Source organism: Staurois parvus, unplaced genomic scaffold (genome assembly GCF_062004578.1).
Source record: "Staurois parvus isolate SC_StPar_1 unplaced genomic scaffold, SC_StPar_1.0 ptg000262l, whole genome shotgun sequence".
In the NCBI taxonomy this organism is placed as follows: Eukaryota; Metazoa; Chordata; class Amphibia; order Anura; family Ranidae; genus Staurois; species Staurois parvus.
The window spans coordinates 8,415,111-8,442,985 of record NW_028318058.1 but is presented as its reverse complement, the minus strand read 5'-3'; the positions used below and the strand labels follow the sequence as shown (position 1 = coordinate 8,442,985).

The 27,875-nt window shown below is 41.4% G+C and overlaps 1 long non-coding RNA gene across 2 annotated transcripts in view; it reads left to right on the top strand.

Annotated features, from left to right (window-relative positions):
• The window catches only part of LOC149459383 (uncharacterized), a 187,892-nt gene extending 161,987 nt beyond the window's left edge, over positions 1-25,905 (top strand). For both annotated transcript variants that reach the window (XR_016313292.1, XR_016313291.1), the window contains one exon: positions 24,459-25,905. This is a non-coding gene — a long non-coding RNA (uncharacterized LOC149459383). The remainder of the gene's footprint in view (positions 1-24,458) is intronic.
• Positions 25,906-27,875: the final 1,970 nt, after the last annotated feature.

Below are 27,875 nucleotides of genomic sequence, written 5' to 3'. Positions count from 1 at the left end.
GGAAGGAAGAGTAGGGAGTGTATGTTACAGAGTGGTGAGATGAAGAAGCAGACTGGGTAAGATGAAAGAGCTGGATGGGGAAATGGGTCACCTGTAGTTTGATTAGTATTTGGAGTTGTCTGCTGTGGTTTCTCGCTTTGTGCATTCGCTGAAGTGTAGAGCCGAAGCGCAATGCTCAATACTTAAGCCACGATCAATACTTTAGCCAAGATGATAGTTGCCAATGCTACCTCTGGCTGTGCCTCCCCTATGGAAGGCCTACATTTATACTGAGTTGGGTGGGGGTATTGCCAATTAATCAATTAGGAATGCATAGCAGAGACACATGGCTAGCAGGGCAAACTTCTCACACCAAAACAGAACTACAAGAGACAACAGAGCAGGAAGGCAGAGTTGTAAAGATTAGGATCAGCTTAGAAATTTGGGTTAGACAATAAGAGCAAAATAAGCACCACAGTAATATGGGCCAGAGTTAGAGATTTTGGAAGCAGTAAGAATTACCAATAAGAACACTGATAGTTATGAATCAGCTTCAGTTAGAGGTGGATTTTAAAAGCAGTATAGATTACCATATAGCAGTGCAGGGTGAATTAGCATTCATACTTGGCATGGGTGATAGTACAGATGGATATTGCTTGCAGACATTTACCTGTGATGGGGTAGAGAAGAGTTATTCAGATGATGTAGAGCCGAAGTGCAATGCTCAATACTTAAGCCATGATTGATGTTTTAGCCAAGATGATAGTTGCCAATGCTACCCCTGGCTTTGCTGCCCCAGGCAGTATATATATATATATAAAATGTGTGCATTCCAAATTAATGGCACTGTGAAACATTAATATGTATAAGGTGCATTACCATACATTGCAGTGATGCACATGTTTTTCCATGCTGGTGTCAGCGAGCCCTAGGAGCATGTGTTCCTACTTTTTTGCAATTAAAGTGATACTAAACCCAGGACCTTGCATCCACTATATATGTTCTCCCACAGTACACACAACATGAAAGTGCAATTATTTTAGTAAATATAAACTGCTAAATACCTTTTCTCCCCAGCAGTTAGAGCAGTCTTGTGACTTCAGCAGAGCATTAGCTTAAGCTTGTAGGAGGAGTTTTCTTTCTACTCTAGGAGGATGGAAATCTCCTGACCTCTGTCTGGACAGTGCTGATTGGCCCTGTTCTGATCACATGCACTCTCCCAAGAAAACAAAAAAACCTCTCTAGCAATACACACCAAACTGAGTATGTGCATGCCTACAGTTCAGTCTGGATATAAATGGTGGCCGCTTGAAAAAGGGGAGGAACAGAGAAGAAAGGATCAAACAGCCTTTTTACACAATGCAGAGGATTAACCCTTTAGGTTCCACAGTGAATATAACAAGCATGCTTTACTGCCCATACAGGCTGATTTTACTGTTGTGCATTTAGTAACACTTTAAGGACATGCTCAGGCATGTTTTTGGATCCTAGTCCAAACCCACCTAAGCTATCTCACCAGAAAACTGTCAGTGTTCAAAGTTGATCTTAAGTGGCTGAGCCATTCCCCACCCTGCAGCTGCGCACATACATGCATATGTGCAGCTGCAGGTTGGGGAGTGCCTCAGCCGCTTGTAAGCAGGTTGCAATTTAAATTAGGTGCTGCCTAAGCATGTCCCTCCTAAATGCAACAGTCACAGTGAGTCTGGGTTCACACATATGCGGTGCGGTATATCGCATGTGTTTCGCAAAGGACCACACCGCCTTCCTGTGCAAATCACATGCAAATTGTGTGCGGTGCGATTGGAGCCATACATTTTGTATGGCTCAAATTGCACCGCATCTGCACCAATAAGGTGCAGGACCCTTTTTATGGTCAGCACTAGAATCAGATCGCATGGGTATTCACACCCATGCAATGTGATTCTGCACATCGCACCACGTTTTGCGGACCGATTTTGGGGTGTTGTTAACTTAACACACACACCTGCAGCAGTTCGCATGAACAGGGTGCGATTGTGATGCGGTGAAGAATTTGCACAGAAAATGCTGCAAATTCCGCTCTGCATTAATGTGAACCCGGGCTGACAGTATACATTGGAATGATGACAGTTATTGCTCAGTGTACACGCTGTATGGCCATCCCTAAAGTTGGAGGCCCACCTTAAGGTCAAATATTCCCTGACGGCAGCTTCAGCCTTGTCCCCTGGGCATTGATGGAACTGTACAAACAAATGTACCCCAAATGTGAAGCAAGTGACCCTGTTTAGGGTGCCTAGCATAGCTCAGAAGGACCCACCCCGGGAGGGCAGTCCTCTTATGTTACCCAGACTTGGCACCCAACGAGTTAGGTAGAGGGAAAACATGGAGCAAAGGTCGATCATCACCTGCCGCCCCCTAACTACACCTATAATTGGCTTTGTGCAGTGAAAACTTTCTGGTGAGATAGGTCAGGTACATTTGGACCAGGATGCAGACACATCTGAGCTCATCCCTATTATAGGCCACCAATGGATTGACCAATATGAATACCCAATTAACCAAAATGTCAAAATCATCACTACACTGTTTCAGTACCAGTATGACTTAACAGGATATCAGTATCTTGGTTTTATCTTCTATATAGATAGTTGTGAATAAAACAGCTGAAAAAAATCATAAGGATTGTAATTTTTTTATTAAATAATGGCAAATCACAAACACCCAAACTTATTCAAATAGGGAGTTTTTTGCTGTTGTTTTTTTTCAATCAGAACATGAAATCGAGGTCCAGTTACTGACAGTGTTACTTGCATTACATCTGAAACATCAACTAGATTTCTGAACTTTGATTCAGGTTTAATAATGCAGAGAATTCTGTTTCATTGTTTATTATTTAGAGATCCAGTCCCATACCCTCACCATTTGATTCCCTACCACTAAGGGGTATAGGTACTGCAGGTTTCCATCTCTTTGGGTGGCCAGTTCCCGAAGTCTCTTTACTTCACAGCCCAGTCAGTCCCAATCCTATTATGAGAAGAAAGCAAGAGTTAGCCTGCAACCTGAAGTGTACAAGAGCAGAAGAGAGGACTATCTGCTTGTGTAGCAAGGAATGAGGTAAGTATTTGTACTTACAGTATTCCACACTCCCAAACCAGAGTCAAACAAGAATTCTGCCAGGCAGTTTGGAAGGACACCACTGCATAGGTACATTTAAAAGCAACCCAGAGCTGGGCGTTAAGAAATTATTGAAGATCATGTTACTGGAAGTGTTATTGGGTAATTATTACTAGAAAATTATTTCCTAAGACTTTGGCATCAATTGGTCAACAGTCAGGTAAATGAAAGAAATTCAGTATCATTGCTGCGCTATTGAAATGTGTATTCTACAAAGATCAATGCAAAGATGCCCCATAAAATATATGAAAAGATAATAAAAACATCTGTGGCCACTTAGTAACATCTGTGATTATAGGGAAAAGAGTACTGTGAAAGGTTTCTTCAAAAAACATTACTACCTTGCTGATAACAGCCTGCTTGGTAGTTACATTTAGCTGCTGAAACAACATTCTGTTGACATGAATAGCAAAAGTTGCGCTTGCTGGCCATTCTCTATTAACAAAATAGAGTCTGCTTGAGAGTTGCTTAGCCATTCATGGAAAGCTTTGTATTCTATAAATAAATACAAAGCTTCCTCTAATTGGCTAAAGTGGAGATGGGCTGATGATGTCTTGATCTCCTCTTTAGTTAATTAGAGAAAACTTTGCATTCATTCACAGAATACAGAGCTTCTTGTGAATGGCTGTGCATTGCTCAGCCTGACTCTGTTTTGTTTCGGGATTGGTACAGAAAGTCCCCATTCCACTGCTGGAACCCAATACTATACAGTGTGCCAGGCTACACACAGTTAATAAAGCGCACTTGTTGGTGCAGTAAGTAGTACATTTGGGCCAGCCTGACTAAACCAAACTATTTAAAGGGATATTATACATGGAGTTAGGCATTAAAGCAAAACATGCTAAAAATAGATATGAAACATTTTTTTTTATACAGCATTAGGTCAAAATACACATAAAAAGTGATGAGTATCAATTAGCGGAGTTCCACTAGTTGGTAAAAATAAAGATTTACTAGGCCCTTTATCAATAACCTTGATTATTTTAATAACTTGTTCAGTAAAGATGTTTCTTCAACACCAATTGAAGTCACAGAGATAGCTGTCAGATGAAATTTATACTGATACATTTTTGTCTTTGTTTTCCTGAGCATACTTTCACTTTCCTGTTTGTCTAAAGCTGCCATACGCTGTATGAATTTTGTCTGGTTCCCAATGTACCAGCTACAATTTGCTTAGTGGATGACCCTGTTGTCCCCCCTCCTGTTCATTATTCTTCAATCGAAAAATCAAAAGAAAATTGTTGGCTGAACACAGGGCTGGCTGTCAAAATACAATAGCTGCAGTGGGAGATTCATCCATCAGCACTGTATAGCATGAATGAAGGGATCCTTTTAGATGTTTTTCATTTAGCCCTCATACAGCTGAAAAAAAACAAACCTATATGTGTATAGCTAGCTTAAATTTTAACATGCTGTTCAAAAGCATCAGTTAGACCCAATGTACTCTGTAATAAATAATCAGTGTTGGTTAGACATACCCCCTCCCCTTCTCTGCAATACAAGTGTGAGGCTACTTGTGCTGAGAGGTGTGACTGTTACTCAACTCTGCCAGCAGAGAGCACTGCAGTGTGAGGGCAGGAAGTAGAATTGTGAGTACAGGGCTATGAATACAGTAGATAAAATGGCATGAGACTTTAACCACTTGCCCTCCAGAGGATTTACCCCTCTTCCTGACCAGGCTATTACTTGTGGTATTTTAACTGATAATTGTGTAGCCATTGCAATGCTGTACATATATGAAATTTATATTATTTTTCCCCCCACAAATAGAGCTTTCTTTCAGTGGTATTTGATCACCTCGGCGGTTTTTATTTTTTGTGCTATAAACAAAAAAAAGACCTTCAATTTTGAATAAAAAAAAACAATATTTTTGACATTTTGCTATAAGACATATCCAAGAAAAAAACTACAAAATCAAATTTCGTCATAAATTTAGGCCAAAATGTATTCTGCTACATGTCTTTACTAAAAAAAATCACAATACGTGTAAATTAATTGGTTTACGTGAAAGTTATAGCATCTACAAATGGCGGTATAGATACTGGAATTTTTATTTTATTTTTTTTGTACTAGTAATGGCAGCAATCAGCGACTTATAGCAGGACTGCGGGACTGTGGCGGGAATTCTGACACTGGGGGGGAACTGACTAACTTAATTATAAAGGTATGGTCAGAGGTTTATGATTATTAGATTCCGCTGCACAAATATATGTGCTGTCCAATAACCAAAGAGCAAAATGTCTAAAAAATATGTGAAGAGAATGTTCGCAAAAAAAAGCAGTTATATATAAGGACGATACGGTAAACCAACACATGAACAGTGTATAAATGCTTTATTAATATCAAAAAGTATATGCATACTATATCAAATGTTGCACATAATGGAACTGACTACATACATAACCATCACCTCACCTCAGACAAAATAATCTGTGTGACCTAAAACAAAAATTAAGAATGACATCATGGTATGGCCATATATGATGTAACAGTTGCTAAAATGACAGTGCCAGCCGTCTCCTGTCAAACCTCAGCAAACACATAAGGGTGCACCACAGGGATGTACTGTAGTATGAGGAACTATTAGGTATATTATTATTATTACCAGAATTGCCTAGTAGACAATGCTATTTTCAAAATGTGTCACTGGAAATGTGATATATAGGCAGTCCAATCACAAAATAGTAGTGTATGAAAATCCAGAGTGGAATTGGATATGTGGCTCAGTTCAGTAGATGGCAAGATGGCTTTAGTAAGGCATGCATATGCAGCAATATTGCCATTCACTAATTGTATGCAGTGAGATTGAGTGATAACATGAAATCTCAAATTGCTGCTAAACACAAAACAAACCAGGGTACTCCATTATGTATAGTCCAGTGTAACTGAACTGACAGGATAGTCCTTGTTGGTAATATATGGCCTTTGTGGAGAGCAGCAACCCTATGGTTAGTGGTTTACCGTCCTTTAAACAGTGCCGTTGCACATGAGTAGAAAGGGTATGTACACTCACCACCGGTCCTTACCAAGAGTATGGGAGTTCACCCTTGCTGCAGATAGATATGTCTTCATGGAAAGCCATAAAGGAGATTGCCACTGTGAGCTTGAAATCCTTGTAGGTGCAGCTGGATAGTGACCAGCACCACCATGTAGTAATCCACACAATAAAAGACTTGCAGCCGTGATGCCCCGTACACTTCCCGGGAATGGGTGCGTGACCTCGACGGATCGTAGCCAGATGTGACCTCACTGACTAACTGCCACTGATATCCCCAGTGACACTAATGTAGTGATCAGTGCTAATATAAAGCACTGACACTGTACTAATGACACTGGGCAGGAAGGGGTTAACATCTGGGGCGATCAAAGGGTTACCTGTGCGCTGTGTGTTTTTTACTGTGTGTTGTGTGTTGTGTTTTACTAGGGAGGCATGCTGTTTTGTATTTCTCAGCTGTGCAGAGAGATAAAAAACAACATGTCCATGCTGACAGGAGAGAGACCTGTGTTGTTTACACACAGGTCTCTCCCATGTCAGGTTTACCTGATGATCGCCGAGTACTGGTCGGGAATTGCCAGCTGGGACCCGGTGATTGACATCCCTAACAGCCAACAGCAACGTGGGTAGGGTGGTGCACATGTCCCCTACCCATAAATGCAAATCATATACACGCACGTTCCTAACCCCAGAAACCACTAAACAGCTCATCCACTCCCTCATCATATCACGAGTCGACTACTGCAACTCCCTCCTCACTGGCCTGCCTCGCCGCTGGCTATCCCCGCTTCAGTCGATCCTGAATACGGCTGCCAGACTCATTCACCTTTCCAACCGCTCCATCTCGGCCACCCCCCTCTGCCAATCCCTCCACTGGCTTCCGATTGCGCAACGGATCAAATTCAAAATCCTAACACTGACGTACAAAGCTGTCCACCATACTGCCCCGAACTACATCACTGACCTAATATCCAAGTACCGCCCAGCACGCACACTCCGCTCCTCACAAGACCTCCTTCTCTCTAGTTCCCTGGTCTCCTCCTCCCATGCCCGCCTCCAGGACTTCTCCAGGGTGTCACCCATCCTCTGGAACTCCCTGCCCCAACCCATCAGATTATCACCTACTCTCCACTCCTTTAGGCACACTCTGAAAACCCATCTCTTCAGGGAAGCCTACCCCACCCCCTGCTAACTTGCCGACTTCCTCCACTCTTCCTACCACTCCATCCCCCACAGCTATCTCCTCCTGTACCACTATCCCCTCGCTCCTAGATTGTAAGCTCGAAAGAGCAGGGCCCTCGATCCCCTCATGTTTTGCATTGTATTGGTATTGTTCTGTCACATGTTCTGTCCCCCTTTGTAATGTACAGCGCTGAGCGAACCATTGGCGCTTTATAAATACTGTATAATAATAATAATAATATATATATACACGTGATTTTGCGCAGACCTGCCGCCCTGTAGCAGTGCATCTGCTATAGGGCGGAAGGAAAGTGCACTTTGAATTGAAGTGTTTATTTATTATTAAGACTTAGATGAAGATCAAACTTTGGGAGCCAGTCCTGCAGAAATACAGGCAATTTGTTCACCACCTACTGTGTTTTCACAATTATGGTTATTTACAGGTAACATAGAATCAACCTCATACTGAGGAATAAGTAGGCATGCCTGTTTTTTTATACACCATCTAGGAAATAAAGTGTCTAAATCAGTGTCTTTAACACTTTTTAATATGAATCATTATATATTAATATTCCAAAACATTCACCGTCAGGTAGTGATCCTCATCAGAAAGCATCTGTTTGTGCAGTCTCCAGACGCAGTCAGTACTGTGCTTTTCAAAGAGCACAGCATGAAGGCATGATGAACTGTCATAGGAGCCCCCCCCCCCCCCCGTATATAGGTACCCCGTGGTCTTTAAACAGATATAATACCATTTTGTGTTAACAAATGAAGCAAAAATATGCTTGAATTAGATGAAAAAAATTAACAATACCGTTCACTCTGTCACTACCATATTAATAAAGGAATCATCTTTATCTTAACTCTGACTCGTCTAGCTTGCTGCAACCTCGGTAAACATGCTAGGTGACATTTGTCAAAGTCTGTTCATGGAGACTGTCTGCAGCTTATAGCATCTGACTATGATTAACAGTTTAGTTGTGAAAATAAAGTGTGTTGATCAAGGTTATCCATCAACGCTCATTTGTAGAGACATGGAATAAATTAGGTGAATAAGGTCAATTGGAGCATTTAAAAGCCAATATTTATAAAAGGGAGTTCCCATTTCCAGAAACAAAACGTATTTACAAATAAATATTGCTTGTAGCATGTAAGCATGACCTGCTACTGAACATATGTTGGGATATTACATCCTGGTGCGACGTGTCATGCGATTTGGAACTGTCAAATCACACGACAAGTTTCTCCAGGGCTTAATATCACAATATATGTTCGTTAGTGTCACGAACGAGGGATTGCTGCCACCAATACGCGACGATTCCACGATCGCTGTCACCAATATGGGACGACCGTGGCGTCAGACCCCAGCCCTTCTTACCAAACTTGTGACCGAAGGACTAGCCAATCTAAAACCGGGCTGTCACGTGCGTAACAATGCCACACCTAGCTGCACCCTGCACAACGATTTTCTAGCTAATTGGACCACAATCGAAGTACTGGCAGCCTGAATGCGCTTGTTACTGGGCCAGGTTAATTACGCAATAAACACTTCACACTGCCACCACCTCTTTTTGTACAGAGAAAGAGGAAACTCGGCGATATCAGCTATAACACTATAACGATTGAGATAATTGTCTGTATAAAAAGGTCACCGCAGGCTGGTTATACAGAGGGTTAAACAAACACAGTAGCATTCTCTTTAGAGGCAGGAATTCGTAAATTGCAATAAAGAGCTATAGAAACAGTTCAACACTTTCAGAAGGAAAGATTTATTACTAAAAGGTCAAACGGGTGCAATAAAAATATTTACAGAAAAAGATGTAACTAAGATATATATATAAATATACAGAGACCAACAGCACAGCAAAGAGATATCAGAGAGAGGTGAAAGGGTTAAGTTACATGCCAAAGTCCGGGGTTAGCAGATCCAAGTTTCAGAGTGAAAGGGCACTGGTCTCCCCAGGTGGTACTGATGTTAAAATGGGAGACGTTTTCAACTTAGCTCTCTTAGGCCTGACAGCCCATTTTGTAGTTCCCCAGCAGGGGGTGTCTCTGAAGTCAAGGACCAATACCCCGTTTAGGGCGTGGAGGTCTGGGCGGATACCTCAACTAGAGCCAAAATCTCCCTTAACTCATATTTTGGTCCATAACTTTCCTTCTGCACAAGTGACATTCCACCCGCGGGTAGATTATTATGCAGACACGTCTGAGGATTGATTAGATATGAATTATGATATTATACACTGAACGGTTCACGAGATCTACTTTTTGGCTTTCCTATGTATTCAAGACAAGGTGAGTGACCTACCAAAATGTACGTCTCCTCTTAGCCAATCTGACGATATGTCCGGTTTTTATGTAAGTCTCTCATATTCCAAGATATGAGACATAGGGGAAAAATGGATTTTAACAAAGGTTATCTGGTCGTGTTTCTTTGGAATGTTTTTTGAACTCCTGGGAAAGCTTGCCTTATCTTATACGAGGTGTTACATTTTACAAGTTCTTTGGACAGCGAGGCCCCGGCTCCCTTGGGGGTCCTATAGCTCATAGTCCCCCTGCTGGCTCTGGCCTGTGACACTTTTAACACACACACGCTGTCATATGTCACTGTGCCTCTCAGAGAGGGAGGGGGAAAGAATGAGGGAATAACATGGATACTCTTAACAGAATGGAGGCTGTGTCCTTCACTGTGTGTATGCTGGGTACAGGTAGCAGGTCATGCTTACATGCTACAAGCAAGTCTCACCCTATTGCCAGCAATGGAACCGTTTATATCGCTGTAATTCATGTGGCAGAAATTATGAAAAAGGTTCCTGTACTACTTTTTCCCAATTTCATTGTGACTTGCATAGACATCTGTTTATGAATTCACAATCTGCAATGAAATTGACAGTGCACATCGCACTGATCTGCGCTTTGAAGTCGCACTGAAGTAGCATGATTTCAAAGCCACATTCAGTGTGAACCAGGGCTAAGGTGATATTAAACTTACAACTATTAAATCCCATTGATTGCTTCAAATATGTGGTATCAACAAAAAGCTTATGTTTCTCATTTACATCTTATATGTGCTCCATGTTGTAGTGGTCTTGCGATCTTTTCCCACGTGTTCCTGTAAGATCTGTAGGAGGAACATCTGGGAATCTGATGACAAATCCTATATACATCATATAAGGAAGTTTTTACTTGCTTCCTGTGTCCATACAGCACTGACTGGTGCTGTAGTGGTCACAAGCAGGGGTGGACTGACCATTTGGAAACTCGGGCACTGCCCGAGGGCCCGGGGTCAGTAGGGGGCCCCATGAGATGCCCCTGGTACCTTTTTCATAGGCTTTTTTGAGTTTGGGCAAGGACACAGGGGCCCCATGATCCCCTATCGCCCGGGGGCCCCATGAGTTGTCAGTCCGCCCCTGGTCACAAGACATGGAGGAGAAGAGAGGAAAGGGTTGGCACTGAACACTGAACACACTGAGTATCCACCCACAGATATGACTCAATATTCACATGGGCTGTCAATACTAGGTTAAAGGAGGAATGGCTTTCTCCTCACTAATACCAGAGCATGAGCAATACAGGTGGAATGGACGATCCATAGATCTGATGCTGCAGTGGAGACACAGAGAAGAAGGTAATGCCAGTGAACAGCAAGATCAACCAAGTTTTTAATACTCTACATATGATAGATGTAGTTATGATCAAAGTGCTTCTAAAGTTAAAATGGTGTGATGGGATCAACTGCTATGGAGGGCAAAGGAGAGATCTGGGGTCTACCCCAGATCTCTTCATAAAGAAGACCTGTCATGGCCTATAGTATAACAAGGGATGTTGTTCATCCTTTGTGATAGCAATCAAGTTCAATAAAAAAAATTAAAGAGACAATGTAAAAAAATTTAAATAAAATAAATCATAAAATTAAAGAAAAACATTTAATGCACCCTTGTCCCCCAGTTTTCATGTGCAAATGTGATTGGCATGTGGGTTCCACACACATACAGTCATGGCCAAAAATATTGGCACACCTGCATTTCTGTCAGATAATACACCACTTCTCCCAGAAAATTGTTGCAATTACAAATGTTTATTTCTTTTGTTTGGACTGGTATGACACAAAAATGTGGAGAAACAAAAAGGCAATTCTGACACATTCCACACAAAACTCCAAAAATGGACTGGACAAAATTATTGCACCTTTTTCAAAAGTGTAAGAAATAATTGCATTCCAAGTTTGTGATGCTCCTATAATTCGTAATAAAACTAATCTGTATCAGTTAACATGTGCTGACAATGTAGAAATCACACCGGCAACCAGTTAAAATGGTGACAAATTGACTCAACCTTTCTGTTGTGTGTCTCTGTGTGTCACGTGGAGCATGGAGAGGAGAAAGAGCAGCAAATAATTGTCTGAGGATTTGAGAACAAAAATTGTGGAAAAGCATGAACAATCTCAAGGTTACAAGTCCATCTCCAGAGATCTTAATGTTCCTGTGTCCACATTGTCAAGATGTTTACAGCCCATGGCACTGTAGATAATCTCTCTAGACATGGACGAAAGAGAAATATAGATCAAATACTGCAACAAAGGATTTGTTCACATGGTGGCTAAAGAACCTCGATCAGCTTGCAGACAAATTCAAGCTGACCTTCAGGCACAGGGTACAACTCTGCCACCTCGCACTATAAGTCACCATCTGAATGAAAAGGGACGCTATGGTAGGAGACCCAGGAGGGCCCCACTGCTGACACAGAAACATAAAACAGCCAGATTGGAGTTTGCCAAAACTTACCTGTTTTGTTTTGGGGTTACTTTGCTGATTCAGGCACTGGAAATCCTGATTGTGTGCATGGCATTATGAAATCTAAAGACTACCAAAGAATTCTGAGGTGCAATGTAGGGCCCCGTGTCAGAAAGTTTGGTCTCCGTCAGAGGTCATGGGTGTTATAGCAGGACAATGACCCAAAGCACATGTCAAAAATCTGCCAGAAATGGTTTCAGGCAAAGCTCTGGAGAATACTTAACTGGCCAGCAATGAGTCCACATCTCAATCCCATAACACACCTGTGGAGAGATCTCAAAACAGCAGTTGGGAAAAGGAACCCTTCCAATCTGAGAGACCTGGAGCAGTTGGCGAAAGAAGAGTGGTCCAAAATTCCAGTAGAGAGGTGTAAGAAACGAATTGAAGGTTACAGGAAGCAATTAATTTCAGTTATTTTTTCCAAGGGGTGTGCTACTAAATATTAAACTGAGGGTGGCAGTCCATCTTTGGAGTTTTGCGTGGAATGTGTCAGATTTGGCTCTCTTTCTCCACTTTTTTGTGTCATACCAACACAAACAAAATAAATAAACATGAGAATGCCTAAACATTTGTAATTGCAACAATTTTCTGGATGAAGTGGTGCATTATCTGACAGAAATGCAGGGTGCCAATATTTTTGGCCATGACTGTATGTAAACAGTGATTGTACCACACATGAGGTATTGTCGCAAACATAAGTGTTAGAGCAATAGTTCTAGCACCAGACCTCCTGTGTAACTGTTAGCTGGTAACCTGTAAAGACTTTTGAAGCGTTACCTATGAAGATTTTTAGGTACCCTAGTTTGTTGGCATTCCAGGGGCGTACACAATTTTCAAGTGTGCTGTGCTAGGTATTTCTTTACTCTCTGTAACATCATCTTTTATATTTTACCAAATATTGGATATTATATTGTGTCTGTGTGCACTAAAATTCATTAAAATGTATTTTTTTTTAAATTTGCATATGATAAACCGCTGTGCAAATATTGTGTGACATAAAAAATTTGCTATACCCACCATTTTATTCTCCAGGGACTTTGCTTTCAGAAAACATACTGTTTGGGGGTTCTAAGTAATTTGCCAGCAAAAAAATGCAGATTTTTACATATATGTAAGAAATGTCCGAATTGACCTGGTTTTGAAGTGGTTAAATAAACATCATGCCAGTCACAGATGAAATTGAAATGTAAGTGCCAAAATCTCCAACTTGTTTAACACTGAACTCCAGGTATAATCTTTTTTGCATACTCATTGGTCCAAGTATGTAAGTATGCATACCTTATGCCTGAGGGGCTTTTGGGGAATCTGACAATCACTGTAGTAGTAGTTAGTTGGCGCTTCTACAGTGATAGCCATGATAATCTGGGTTCTGCTATGTGAGTAACTGCCCCACTGCACACTGACTACAGAGGGTCTCTTGCATGGCACTGACATAATTTGTAGAAGCTCTTGTATTTTTTTCAATGGATACAAGGCTTTCTCAAGTTGGACGAGGTGAGGCAGTGACTCAGTGATCTCCATCTAGTCCAAGCAGAGAACACCTTAACATAAAAACATACAAGGTGTTCTATGAATGGTTGAAGTGTCGAATGAGCAACCCTCTGTGGTCAGTGTGCAGCGGGAAAGCCTTTCACACAATCCCACAAGCTATCACTGTAGAAGCACCTACTGCTACAGCAATTGTCAGCTTCCACAGCAGCCCCTCAAGTATAAGATGTGTATACTTACGTTGTGCCAAGCTAGACCAATGTAAGTATGCTATAAAGATTATAGCAGGAGTTCAACTTTAATTGCCTGTCATAACCAATGGTCCCAGCTTGCCAATAACATTGGCAAAATATAAAGACAGGAAGACAGGGTGGGGGTGTTGGGGCCGAGTAGGGACTAGCTTGGAAGACTGCAGGATAGCATACTTTTGTAGGGGGTCCCAATTCCCACCTCTATTTCAGTAATGGACAATAAGTGATTTAAATACCTAAGATGACAGACCCAACCGAGACAGGGGATTTTGGAGGGGACTGCAGGCCAGCCTCTTGCCTACTGACTATGAGCCCTGGCATCTGAGTTTTCTCTATTCTTTGGGAGGTGTGTGCCTGGGGGGGGGACCTTGGAGAAGTTTTACTTTGGATTCAAGTGCATACAGTATCTCCCCGAAACAGATTTTGACAACTGGAGGACCCAGATACAGCTTTGGGGCCTCTGTGCCCAAACCAGCATTGACTGCTTCAACCCTCTTTCTAGACTCAGAGACTCAGATGTTAATATAATCAGCTGAAAACAACTTGATGCTGAGGTCCCTTTCTGTAATCTGTTTATTAAGTTGTTATGTGTTTACTGTTGTGTACTTGTTCCATTGTCAGTTGAGTTAATTAAGTCACCTATTGTTTCTACCTGTTGGCTATTCCTGCTGGAGGTTCCTACATGATGGGATTAGTCTTGTGTCAACTTTACCTCATTATCCAACTGATGTGGGATGTTTATCCTAATGTGTAATATTTGTTTTTATTATACATGTTTAAACTGCCCCTATTTCTGAAGTGTATAAAAACCTGTATTCTTGTTCAATAAACAGTTGCAGTTGCACCTAAGCTAGTGTTGTCTTGTCCTTGGGTGCAATGCCCAGCTATAATACCTTGGTCCTGTGTCCCAGTGGCGAGGAATCAATTCTCTGACAGAATCACCCAGGCGGGGTGTCAGGCAGTCCATCACACCTAATAAAGAATATTTTCTAATGCTTTGAAGTTAAAATAGTTATTGTATGTATTCTTGTAAATGTGTGTTACATTTTGCTGTATCCATCATTTATGTCATTCCTATGTCATCTTGCAAAGTCTGTTCTATTTCCTCTCCTCTGCATTATTAAAAGTCGAAGAAGTTGGTTCTGCTGTCTGAGGGAAATCGGAAACAGGAAACCCTCTGTAGAAGCTACTTACATTGTTTGCCAGGAACCAGGCATGTAATAGAGTGATTCTTTGGCCACCCTAATTCAGCCTCTCTCCTCTTTTACCAACCTCTTGTTACTTTTTTTACTTAATGCAACTGTCCAGTGGCTGAAGAAGACCAAGTCCTTTTATTATCCAATTTTCCAAATTTTATTTATGCTCTGAGTCTATAACAGCAGATCCCTTATATCCTGAAGAAGGGGCAAAAATGTGGCCCTTGAAACGTGTTGGCTATCATGTTTGCAATAAAACCCCTTTTTTTGGATTTCAACTTTTCAATGTCTTACTCCAATATTCTGTTCCAACTACTGCAACCACTGTATGTGATATTTTTAATTTGCAATTGCAGAAAGTTAGCTTTAAAAAAAATTCTAAACTTTAGTTCTGCTGTTAGAAAAATGTCCTTTGGTTGTTATAGTTTGTCTTCTGCACCTAATGCAGACCAAAGATTGTGTGATCTTCTTTCCTTCCACCATGGGTGGAAGGAAATAAAATTGCTCCATTCCCCATCAACACAGTCAGTGTTCTGCTGATGGGGAGGCTTCCCTGCAGAACACAATGGTCACTTGCAGGTGGCTATAACCGCCAGCAATGATCACATGAAAGAAATCGTATCAATAGATCGATTTCAGTACAATCAGCTTGCCCATAGATGGATCGAATCTTGGCTGGTCCCTGCTGAACTGGCTGAGATTAAATCCATCTATGACTGGCTTAAGTGTGTATTTCTTTATCAGTCTTCCTGTGTTCAATACTTTGAAGGTAATTACATTTTGCTGTTTTTTGCTAACAGCAATACTGTTTATGCACTTACATACATTTGTATGGTTTTGGCTATGCCTATTTTCATGTTGTATGTGTTTTTCATGAGCTATCATTTCATCCAGGCCCATCATATGATCAAATAGATGGCAAATAAGTGAGACAAAAAGATGGAGACCTATTTTCCTCCATATTACTTTAAACAATTTTCTCATCCTTTTATCTGTTCATATTGTAAGCTAAAAGGATATTTAATAATAAGAAAACAGATTTCCTGTCTATGACCAGCTTGAGGCATATGAGCCACTATCTCATCAATCAAGGAGATGAATGATTTTCCTTCTTTTCCCAAAATTGGCATGTTACCGGACCCACCATTATTCTTTTTACCGACTATAGTGATTTGTTGATTTGCTGAATCTTCAGTGAAAGAATCATTCTGTATTTACCAGAAAAAAGGATAATCCTCTTGTTATATACCTTAAAAAAATAATAAATTCACATCTTATTTGCAGGTTAAAGAATATGCATTTATTATTTTTTTAGGTGCAATCTCAGATGCAATCTTAGGCTCCCGTTTTCTCATTCGCAGAATTCTGTGAATAAATGATGTGGTGGGGTGGACGGTGCCCCCCGCAGCTAAGTTTAAAAAAAAAAATTGTGACAGCAAGTTTGGGGAGAAGATCCCCAAACTTGCTGTCACTAGAGGTGGCGAATAGGGGAGAGGCTACAGCGGTGGGAACATGTTACATGTTCTACCCTAAAAATGGGTGGAACATGTAACAGGTTCCCAAAGATGAACTTATCCTTTAAAGCTGAACTATGGGATAAGTAAATACACTGCTCAAAAAAATTAAAGGATCACTTTTTAATCAGAGTATAGCATCAAGTCAATTAAACTCCTGGGATATTGATCTGGTCTGATTAAGTAGCAGAGGGGGTTGTTAATAAGTTTCAGTTGCTTTGGTGTTAATGAAATTAACAACAGATGCACTAGATGGGCAACAATGAGATGACTCCCAAAACAGGAATGGTTTTACAGTTGGAGGCCACTGACATTTTTTTCCCTACTCATCTTCTCGGACTGTTTTTCACTAGTTTTACATTTGGCTAGGGTCAATGTCACTACTGGTAGCTTGAGGAGATACCTTGACCCTGCAGAGGTTGCACAGGCAATCCAACTCCTCCAGAATGGCACATCAATACGTGCCATTGCCAGAAGGTTTGCTGTGTCTCCCAGCACAGTCTCAAGAGCATGGAGGAGATTCCAGGAGTCAGGCAGATACTCTAGGAAAGCTGGACAGGGTCAAAGAAGGTCCTTAACCTATTAGCAGGACCAGTATCTGCTCCTTTGTGCAAGGAGGAAAAGGATGAGCACTGCCAGAGCCCTACAAAATGACCTCCAGCAGGCCAATGCTGTGAATGTCTATGACCAAACAATCAGAAACAGACTTCATGAGGGTGGCCTGAGGGCCTGACATCCTCTAGTGGGCCCTGTGCTTACTGCCTGGCACCATAGAGCTCGATTGGCATTTGCCATTGAACACCAGAATTGGCAGGTCCGCCACTGGCGCCCTTTGCTTTTCACAGATGAGAGCAGGTTCACCCTGAGCACACGTGACAGACGTGAAAGGGTCTGGAGAAGCCATGGAGAATGTTATGCTGCCTGCAACATTGTTCAGCATTATCATTTGGTGGTGGGTCAGTGATGGTCTGGGAAGGCATATCCATGGAGGTACGCACAGACCTCTACAGGCTAGACAATGGCACCCTGACTGCCATGAGGTATCGGGATGAAATCCTTGGACCCATTGTCAGACCCTATGCTGGTGCAGTGGGTCCTGTGTTCCTTCTGGTGCACTACAATGCCTGACCTCATGTGGTGAGAGTATGCAGGCAGTTCCTGGATGATGAAGAAATTGATACCATTGAATGGTCCCCACGCTCGCCTGACCTAAATCCAATAGAACAACTCTGGGATATCATATTTTGGTCCATCCGACACCGTCAAGATGCACCTCAGACTGTTCAGGAGCTCAGTGATGCCCTGGTCCAGATCTGGGAGGAATTACTCAAGGACACCATCCATCGTCTCATTAGGAGCATGCCCCAACATTGTCAACATTGTCAGTCATGCATACAAGCACGTGGGGGCCATACAAACTACTGAGTACCATTTTGAGTTGCTGCATCATCCCTTGTGCTAGAAGGAAGGATTGTGGGGGATTTGTGGTAGGAGAGGGGATTGGAGGGGATTGTGCTTGAAGGGAGGATTGGGGGGGGTTGGTCTAGGAGAGGAGATTGGGGGGTTGTGCTAGAAGGGATAATTGGGGGGGGGGGTTGTGCTAGGAGAGGGGATGGAGGGGGTTGTGCTAGAAGGGAGGATTGGGGGGAATTTGGGTAGGAGGGGGGATGGGGGGAAGTGCTAGGAGAGGGAATCGGGAGGAAATTTGTGCTAGGAGAGGCATATGGGGGATTTTGTATTAGGAGGGGGATGGGGGGGAAATTGTGCTAGGAGGCGGGATTGGGAGCAGATGTGCTAGGAGGGGGGATTTGTGCTAGGATAGGAGGTTTGGATGGAGAAGAAAGATTTGTGCTGGGAAGGGTAATTTGAAGGGGGGATGTGCTAGGAAGAGGGATTGGGGGGATTTATTCTAGGAGGGGGGATTAGGGGGAGAGGAGTGCTAGGGTGGAAAATTTGAGGGGAAAGAAGATGTGTGCTAGGAGGGGTGAAGTATAACTATAGGTGAAGTTTATTTTTTTTGTTACATAATGATGCAGTGATTAGATGTAAAGAAAGCAAATAACAGGCCTTTCATGGCAAGGCAAATGACCAGATTATGAAAAAGTGTCTTCTAAATTTTTGATTGCTTTATATTTGCATGATTGCTAATCGTTGCAAAGAATTTCTCACAATTGAACATTTTTCCACAAAAAAAGGTTCTTCTTCACTTTAGCAACACTTCCATATTATCATGTTAGCAATACTGGCATTTGCCAGAGGGACTTGCCTATCTGAGAACGTTGTGGGCTATTGAGTCTGAGCTAGCTCTGTGTTTCAAGCAGTGAAATTCACTGTACATACCTATCCTAGAGGGCAAACCTTTTGAGTCTGAATAATATACCGCTATGATGGTGAGGACTGTTACTGTGTAAACAAGTGTGGTCATTTACCTTATCCTGGATCAGGGGTGGACTGACAACTCATGGGGCCCCCGGGCAATAGGGGATCATGGGGCCCCTGTGTCCTTGCCCAAACTCAAAAAAGCCTATGAAAAAGGTACCAGGGGCATCTCATGTGGCCCCCTACTGACCCCGGGCCCTCGGGCAGTGCCCGAGTTTCCAAATGGTCAGTCCGCCCCTGTCCTGGATATTGGCTTTTATGGAGTTCTGCACTGCTTTTCTAAGCTTGCATTATAAGTGATTAATAATACATGTTTGGCAGTAGTTTGTAATCCATTTTAAATTAAATAAAGCAGATTCCATGTACTACACAATGCTAGCGTGCTGTGGTGTCTGTTTGGTAATTAAGGCAAATCCTATCTCTGAGCAGAAATTGACCTCTGTCCCAGTTTACCCTCCACTGCTACAATGCTTTTTATTTGTTTTATCATATTAAAAAAAACAGCATATAAAAATATAAAAAGATTAAAAAGTATGATGAATCTTATACTTACCTAAGTTTGCTGTCAATGACCCACACTGGCTCAGTTTTCGTGTGCTGGCAACTTATAATAGAACACTACAAATATATCTGAACAGGCTTTTGCTGATGTCATACTCTTCTGGATTCTGAGGGAACTCCATCTCTGAACAGAAAATACAGAAGTGATGTGGACAACTGAAGAAGGACCCCCCCCCTCCCTTTTACATGGAAGAAAATAAAATATTTGGGACAAAAACAGCACATACTGCAATGAGTAAAATGGGCATTTAGATTAGGTTGTTTTTATGTTTCAGTGTTTAGTTAGATGCGGGTGGGGTTAGGGGGAGTAAAGTAGATTGTCTCCCATGGGACTTTAATGTAGCCAAAACTACAAAAATATATAAAATAATGAAAAAAAAACTTTTATTGTACAAATCTTGTGCGGATAAAAACACTCAATAAAAGCAAGTTGACAATGTAAACTCTGCTTATTGAGGTGTACATTCATAAACAGTGTACGCCTAAATTCTGGGCATACAGTAGGTTAATACATATACAGTTGTGGCCAAAATTATTCAACCCCCAATGCTGTAAAGGGGTTTAGGGACTATAGTGTACATTTGGAATTGTATTCAGAATCAAATCCTACAAGGACGTTGTAACTACCCAAATGCAACTAAAATGACATCAATTGTTTATGTAATACAGTAGTAAATGGTTCTTATGTGGTTTCTTCATTGCCACAATTATTCAACCCCTTAAAGACTACCACTCTGAAGAACAGAGGTTCATACAGGTGCTTTCCATCAGGTATTGAAAACACCTGTGGATGTCACCGAGCAGCAATCAAGCATAATAAGCACCAATTAGGCAGCTTTAAAATGACTGTGATACTCAGCTCCTTCTAGACATTTACTGGTGTGGTTACAAACATGGTGAAGGCAAGAGAATGGTCCAGGAAGACAAGAGAAGAGGTGATTTCTCTTCACAGGAAGGGCAATGGCTATAAGAAGATTGCAAAGATGTTAAACATACCAAGAGACACCTTAGGAAGCATCATTCGCAAATTCAAGGCAAAGGGCACTGTTGAAACGCTACCTGGTCGTGGCAGAAAGAAGATGCTGACTTCGACTGCTGTGCGCTACCTGAAGCGTAGAGTGGAGAGAAGTCCCCGTGTGACTGCTGAGGAACTGAGAAAAGATTTGTCAGATGTGGGTACAGAAGTTTCAGCCCAGACAATAAGACGCACACTGCGTAATGAAGGCCTCCGTGCCAGAACTCCCAGGCGTACCCCCTTGCTGTCTCCAAAGAATAAGAAGAGTCGACTGCAGTATGCCAAAAGCCATGTGGACAAACCACAAAAGTTGTGGGATAGTGTTCTGTGGACTGATGAAACAAAATTAGAACTGTTTGGGCCCATGGATCAACGCTATGTTTGGAGGAGGAAGAACAAGGCCTATGATGAAAAGAACACCTTGCCTACTGTGAAGCATGGTGGAGGGTCAATCATGCTTTGGGGCTGTTTTGCTTCTGCAGGTACAGGGAAGCTTCAGCGTGTGCAAGGTACCATGAATTCTCTTCAGTACCAGGAGATATTGGATGGAAACGTGATGCAGTCCGTCACACACCTGAGGCTTGGGAGACGTTGGACCTTTCAACAGGACAATGATCCCAAGCATACCTCCAAGTCCACTAGAGCATGGTTGCAGAGGAAAGGCTGGAACATTTTGGAGTGGCCATCGCAGTCACCAGACTTAAATCCGATTGAGAACCTCTGGTGGGACTTAAAGAAAGCAGTTGCAGTGCGCAAGCCTAAGAATGTGACTGAACTGGAGGCCTTTGCCCATGAAGAATGGGCGAAGATACCCGTAGATCGCTGCAAGACACTTGTGTCAAGCTATGCTTCACGTTTAAAAGCTGTTATAACTGTAAAAGGATGCTGTACTAAGTACTAAGATTGAATGTCACTTGGGGGTTGAATAAAACTGATAATGCTGTGAGCACAGAAAAGACATTTGTGGTTATTTCATTATAACTGTTATGTTATATTTGTCTGACCTACAAGTGCCTCTTTAATGTAAATGTAAGCAAGATGACTGAATGATCAAAAGCAATGTCAAACTGGCCAAAACACTCAATTTCAGTGGGGGTTGAATAATTTTGGCCACAACTGTAAGGCATTCTCAAACATTCTTTGCCACAGTTCCCCAAAGAGTTTCGATTAATATATAATCTTCTTCAGGGGGTAGTAGAAGTAAACAAATCACCAGAGTGAAGAGTAAAAGTCATTCAGTATTCACCTCAAAGGACCCCAAGGCCCAAACAAGCCCATCATCAAAGCCTACAAAGGGCCGGGATGGCTCCCCAAGGACAGCAAAGGCAAGCAAACACCTGTGAAAAAAGTCCTGAATGTAAAAATCTTGGATGACAGGATACACAAAAGAAAACATCATTGAACTTCAAGCATCTGCCTCCTTGTCAGGATCACAAAAGTTGCTGTCACTCATGTATATGATCTGCTACAATCTCCTAAATCTCAACCTCAAATTGTGAAGTTCAATGGTAGTTTCTTTCCTGTATCCTGTTATCTAAGATTCTTACATTCAGGACATTGTTGGGGATGTTTGCTTGCCTTAGCTGGCCGTGTGGAGCCATCCCGGCCCAATGTGGGCTTTGATGTTGGGCTTGTTTGGGTCTTAATATTATTATTATTATTATTATTATACAGTAATTATATAGCGCCAAAAGGTTTGCTCAGTGCTGTACATTATAATAGGGGACAGTACATGAGACATTACAGTAGCAAAACAAAACACGAGAGGTTTGAGGGCCCTGCTCTTTTGAGCTTACAATCTAGGATCTTGGGGTCCTTTGATGCCTATACTGAATTACTTTTTCTCTTCACTCTCATAATTTGTGTACTTTTACTATCCCTGATGAAGATTATATATTAATCAAAACTCGTTGGGGAACTATGGCAAACAATTTTTAAAATGCCTTATATGTATTAACTTGTTTATGAATGTACATGTCAATAATCAGAGTTTACTTGCCAATTTGCTTTTATTGAGTATTTTTATGCACACAATTTGTACAATAAAAGTCTTTTTTTTTCCTTGTATATATTGTTGTAGTTTTGGCTGCAATACAATCCCATGGGAGACAATCTTCTTTGTAATTTAGCTAAAGAGACGTGGCAGCTCTTGACATATGGGTGTTTCACCCATTCTTATTAACAGGTTAGGTGGAGTTAGGGGATTGTTCCCAGTTTTAATCCAGAGTTGCAGGGTACTTTCCTCTAAGGGTCTCTAAACATCTGTGTGAACCTGCTCTCCATTTAAAATGATCTACCTACGGTATCTTTATTACAACGTGTGCCATTGCAATGTGAGCAATTACTGGTCTACCAGTCTAGGTAGACTTTCATATTAAATATATACAATTATTCTCTGTTGTATTTCCAATGAGCTATTTGGGGATTTGTATCTAGGATAGCAGGGTTATAGGGGTCAAACTCCAAAATGTACAAAATGTAGCAGTATTACTTATTTCTTTATATTTGTGGCTACCTCTGGACATTTTTAGGCAAATTCAGCAAGCACTGCATATTATTATTATCATCATAATACAGTATTTATATAATGCCACAATACCATACAATTAAAAATAATAGGATTTTGAGGGTTCTGCTTATGAGACCATACATTCTAAAAGGGTGTTGGGGTATGGGGGTGTGGGAGGGGAGTCTAGAGGCGATAATACAAAAGGTAATAATTGTGAGAGATGAGCTGATGGAGAAAGTAGATGTCCATTTGTTAGATGGAGGTGGGATAGAGATTAATTTTCAGGAATCACCTATAGCCAGACAGAGTAAGAGATAGCTGGACAGATTGGAGTAGGGAGTTCCAGAGAATGGGAGAGGAGAGCATGTAGGGACATGACAAAGAGCTAGAGAGCAAGAGCTCATGGCAGGAGAGGACATTTTGGGTGGTATTTTGAGATGAGGTTGATGATGTAGCTGGGGGGAAGAATTGTGAATGACTTTGTATGTTAGTATTTTTAATTGTATACGTTGGACAAGCAGAAGCTAGTAGAGGGATTGACAGAGAGGGGTGCCACACACTGAGCTGCTGACAAGGTTGATGAATCCGGCAGCAGCATTCATGATAGACTTCAGAGGGGATAGCTTGTGTAAAAGTGGGCTAACAAGAAAGGAAATGCAATAGTTGAAATGAGAAATAACCAAGAAGTGAATTAGTAGTTTTGTGGTGCTTTTTGTTGAAAAATGGAACATTTTGAATATGTTACAGAGCTTAAAGTGTTACTAAGCCCAGGACCCTGTATTCACTATATCTGGTCTCCCACAGTACACAGAACATGGAAGTGCGATTATTTTAGTAAATATAAACTACTAAATACCTTTTCTCATCAGCAGTTAGAGCAGTCTTGTGACTTCTATCAGTGTCCAGCTGAGCACATGTTAAAGCTTGTAGGAGGATTTTCATTCTGCTCTAGGAGGATCTAGGACCCCTGAACTCTGTCTGGACAGTGCTGATTGGCCCTGTGCTGATCACATGCACTTTCCCAAGAAAATAAAAACCTCTCTAGCAATACACACCAAACTGAGTATGTGCAGAGTGACTCCACACAGTATGTCTTATGAGGAGATAAGAGGGGGTCACTGGAAGAAGTGGAGGATCAGAGAAGTCAGGCTCAGACAGCATTTTTATACAATGCAGAGGATTAACCCCCTAGGTTCCACAGTGAGTATAACAAGCATGTGATAAATGGCTATGTAGCAATTTGTTTGATCTATAGCTCTGGCACCCAACATATTGCTCACTGCCAGTGCTCATTGTGTGGCCTGTTGTGCCTCAAAAATTAGTGGAATGTTACTCACTCAATCAACATGGACAATTTTTAATTCTTATGATGCTAGTATTAGTAAAGTAGGAAAGTATATCATATTTACTTGTTTTAAACTTTTTTTTTTAATATTTCCTCAGCTACTTCCTGGATTCCATGCCTAGGCAAATGTGTCATACATTCCAGCAGTCTTCAGGACGGGAGGGAGGATTCTCAGCTTAGCCAATGCCTGAGCTAAAGCGCAGATGGATTCCAGGAAGTAAATGCTACATGAATCATCTGCCCTTACTCAAGATGGCCACAGCCAGAAATGCCAGGGGGTGTTTTTCAAAGTGATTTTTCAGCAAAATAAAACATGGAAACATGAATGGATGGGGGAGTTTGCTTTGAATAATAACAATGAATTAAATAACATTTTTGGTTTGTGGTGCTCAGATGCAGTGCAGTTCCACTTTAAGGTTCCATTTTAGGCAAAATATTACTTTTCTGCCATCCCTCCCTCCCTATTCTAAACTATCCTGTAGGGTTTTTATTATTCTGTACACAGTGCAGCAAGTTACAGCCACCCCTCTAGTACCCTTGTTGGTACCTTTTTTTTGGGTGCAGAGAAACCCTAATCCAGCAATTCTTTGTACCCCTTGATAGCCAGTCCCGCTACCATTTCCCCTGGGATGTCACCCCCTCTTCTGGTTCCCATGAGGGCCCCACCACTGGACAGCTGATAGGAAGTATCCACACCACACAGGCAGTTATGTGAACACCCAAAGACGGATCCTGCTGGAAATAAGTATAAGAGAAGGTTTGGGCATCACTTGACCATGTCTTCAGCTAAGCAATCAGTAAGATGGGGGTGGGAGGGGGGCTATTATCATCATGGGGATGGGTTTTAAGCCAGCTGCTGCGGCAATATGTAGTACTGGGTTAGCACAGTGGCTAAATGGTTAGCACTTCCGCCTGGCAGTACTAGGGTCGCTGGTTTGAATCCCAACCACGGCACCACCTGCCTTGAGTTTGCATGTTCTCCCTGTGCCTGTGTGGGTTTCCTCCGGGTACTCTGGTTTCCTCCTACACTCCAAAGACATGCTGGTAGGTGAATTGAATCCTGTCTAAATTGTCCCTAGTATGTGTATGTATGAATGTGAGTTGGGGACCTTAGATTGTATGCCCCTTGAGGGTTAGGGACTGATGTGAATGTACAATATATATATGTAAAGTGCTGTGTAAATTGACAGCGCTATATAAGTACCTGAAATAAATAAATACTAAAACCACTGCATGTCACTAACAGGCATGGACCAACACAGAATCAGTTAGCTCCTGGCCCTCTGCTCTATAGCAACATTGGACTCCTTATTATTGTAGAAAATGATAATGATGTCAGCTGCCACAGCATCAGGATTTTTTGTCCGTCTAACTCTGCCTTGCCTCTTCCCGCAGAAACAGACTACTACAAAAATGAGCTATTGTTGTAAGGGAACATAGGGGGTCTGGATTGGGTATCCACTGAAGAGACTTAGACCCCCCCCCCATTTAAGAAAAAAAAATCTAATTTAATAATAAATGCACAAAAGCAGTTAAAAATTCCATCTGCCATTAATTCCTAAATTATAGGTGAAATGCTCTAAATGACATTCATGTTTACTGCATGAAATTGAAAACTTGTTAACTCAATGTCTTCAGAATTTTAGTGATTTCAATTCTGTAAAAATGTCATGTTAATTTATGTCAGTGTGAAACTTAATCACTTAATCTTTTTCTAATGTTACATTAAAAGATAAGTTCACTTTTGAAAAAATAAAAATGCATATTTTTCAGCAGGTAAAAAAAGTGCATTTATTATTTTTTTTGCTGAGGAGCCTGCAGAGCATTGCACCCATGATCAGCAGATCAAGGGTGCAATCTCAGGGGCAGGCAGTTCTTGGACTATGAGAGCACTCACCAGTGCTACAGTAGAGAACTACAAGCCGTCAGCCACAATGGCTGCTGTTACTTGTAGGCGTTACTTTACAGGAAACTGTAAATGAATGACATGGCCGTGATGGTGCAGTCCCATACGATACGATGTTTTCAAACTGTGACAGTGGGTGCAAGGAGAGGATCCTCAGTCCACTGTCTAAGGGAAGGGGGGTTGGGGGGAGAGGGTACAGATGCTGCAACTTGTTACATGTTCCACCCTAAAACCTTTTTCTGGGTGCATTGCAATGTAAATACATTGGGATATAACAAGGGGAAAAAACTCTCCTCAATTAAAACTTCAATTTTGTTAAATAGCCAGCTTTGGGAAAAAAACTGTGCAAAGTACGCACTATTTGTGCAAAATAAAGGTAAAATACTTAATTTTAACATCCTATTAGTGCCATCCTCATAACCAACACTAGGCCATTTACATAAACAAAGCTATTGTACGGCCCTCCACATAAGTCGGGGCCACATGTTTAGTCGCTCATCATAAATCTATAGTCTAAATATAGACTTTTATACACAAACATTGTAGTAATGAATTAACAGCTACTGAGGTGGAAATGGGGGTAGCCTGGGGTGTGGTCCTAAGAAATGAATGTAAACTGTTCAGTGATGCTACAATGCATGCTCAATTCTATAGAATAAAATGTAAAACAAAAGTATTGCTTAGAACTCATGTGTATCAAAATGCCTTAATACCCTAATTTTCAAGGAGCATCTGGAAGGCGTCCTTTAGCCCTTATGTGTAATAATGTCTTTTATACCATATTGATATGTTGTTAACATTTTTCATTGCACTCAGGTAAAGGACAAAAGATAAAAATGCATGCAGTACAACTTTTACTCATCACAAACATGTGATGCTGCATTACTGAGGCAAACTGTATCTTAAATTAGACTGCCATTGTACTTATTCAGGGAAGCATTTTATTTAGCATTTGACCTTGACGTTAGACGAGATGGCTGTTACACAATAAATTCTAATGACAAAAGAAGCCACATTTGTTATATTTGGTTAAGTGACATCAGCAGCCAATCTCAATTGAATTAAACAGGCAGCAGAGGAATTGACCCTGTGCTCATCCATCAGATTGCCTGCCAGCATCTGAACTTAATATCTGAGCCAGACAACTTCCTTTAACTCTTTCAGTATGCCATTACATTTCAAAGGACAAATATTTTCTTACAGGTATAAAGACGCATAATCACCCTTCCTGGAAACCTACTAATGTAATGATATGAACTGTCTACTTGAAGGAACCCTGTTGCTGAAAAAAAGATTTAATTTGAAAATAAGACACTTCCTACTTATCTGGGCATTGGCTTTCATTGATGTCCAGGTTAAATGTAGCAGTATCAACACATTTTTATATGCTTAACATCTTGTGAGAAGCATTGTTGGATGAATAGGAGATTTTAGCATTTTTGAATGTTGGACATGCTGGAAAAAACATTAACAATCTTTGCTTAACTGATGACACTATGAGGTTGATTTACTAAAACTGGAGAGTACAAAATATGGTACAGCTCTGATTAGAATCCAATCAGCTTCCACGTTTTATTACCAAAGCTTAATTGAACAAGCTGAAGTTAGA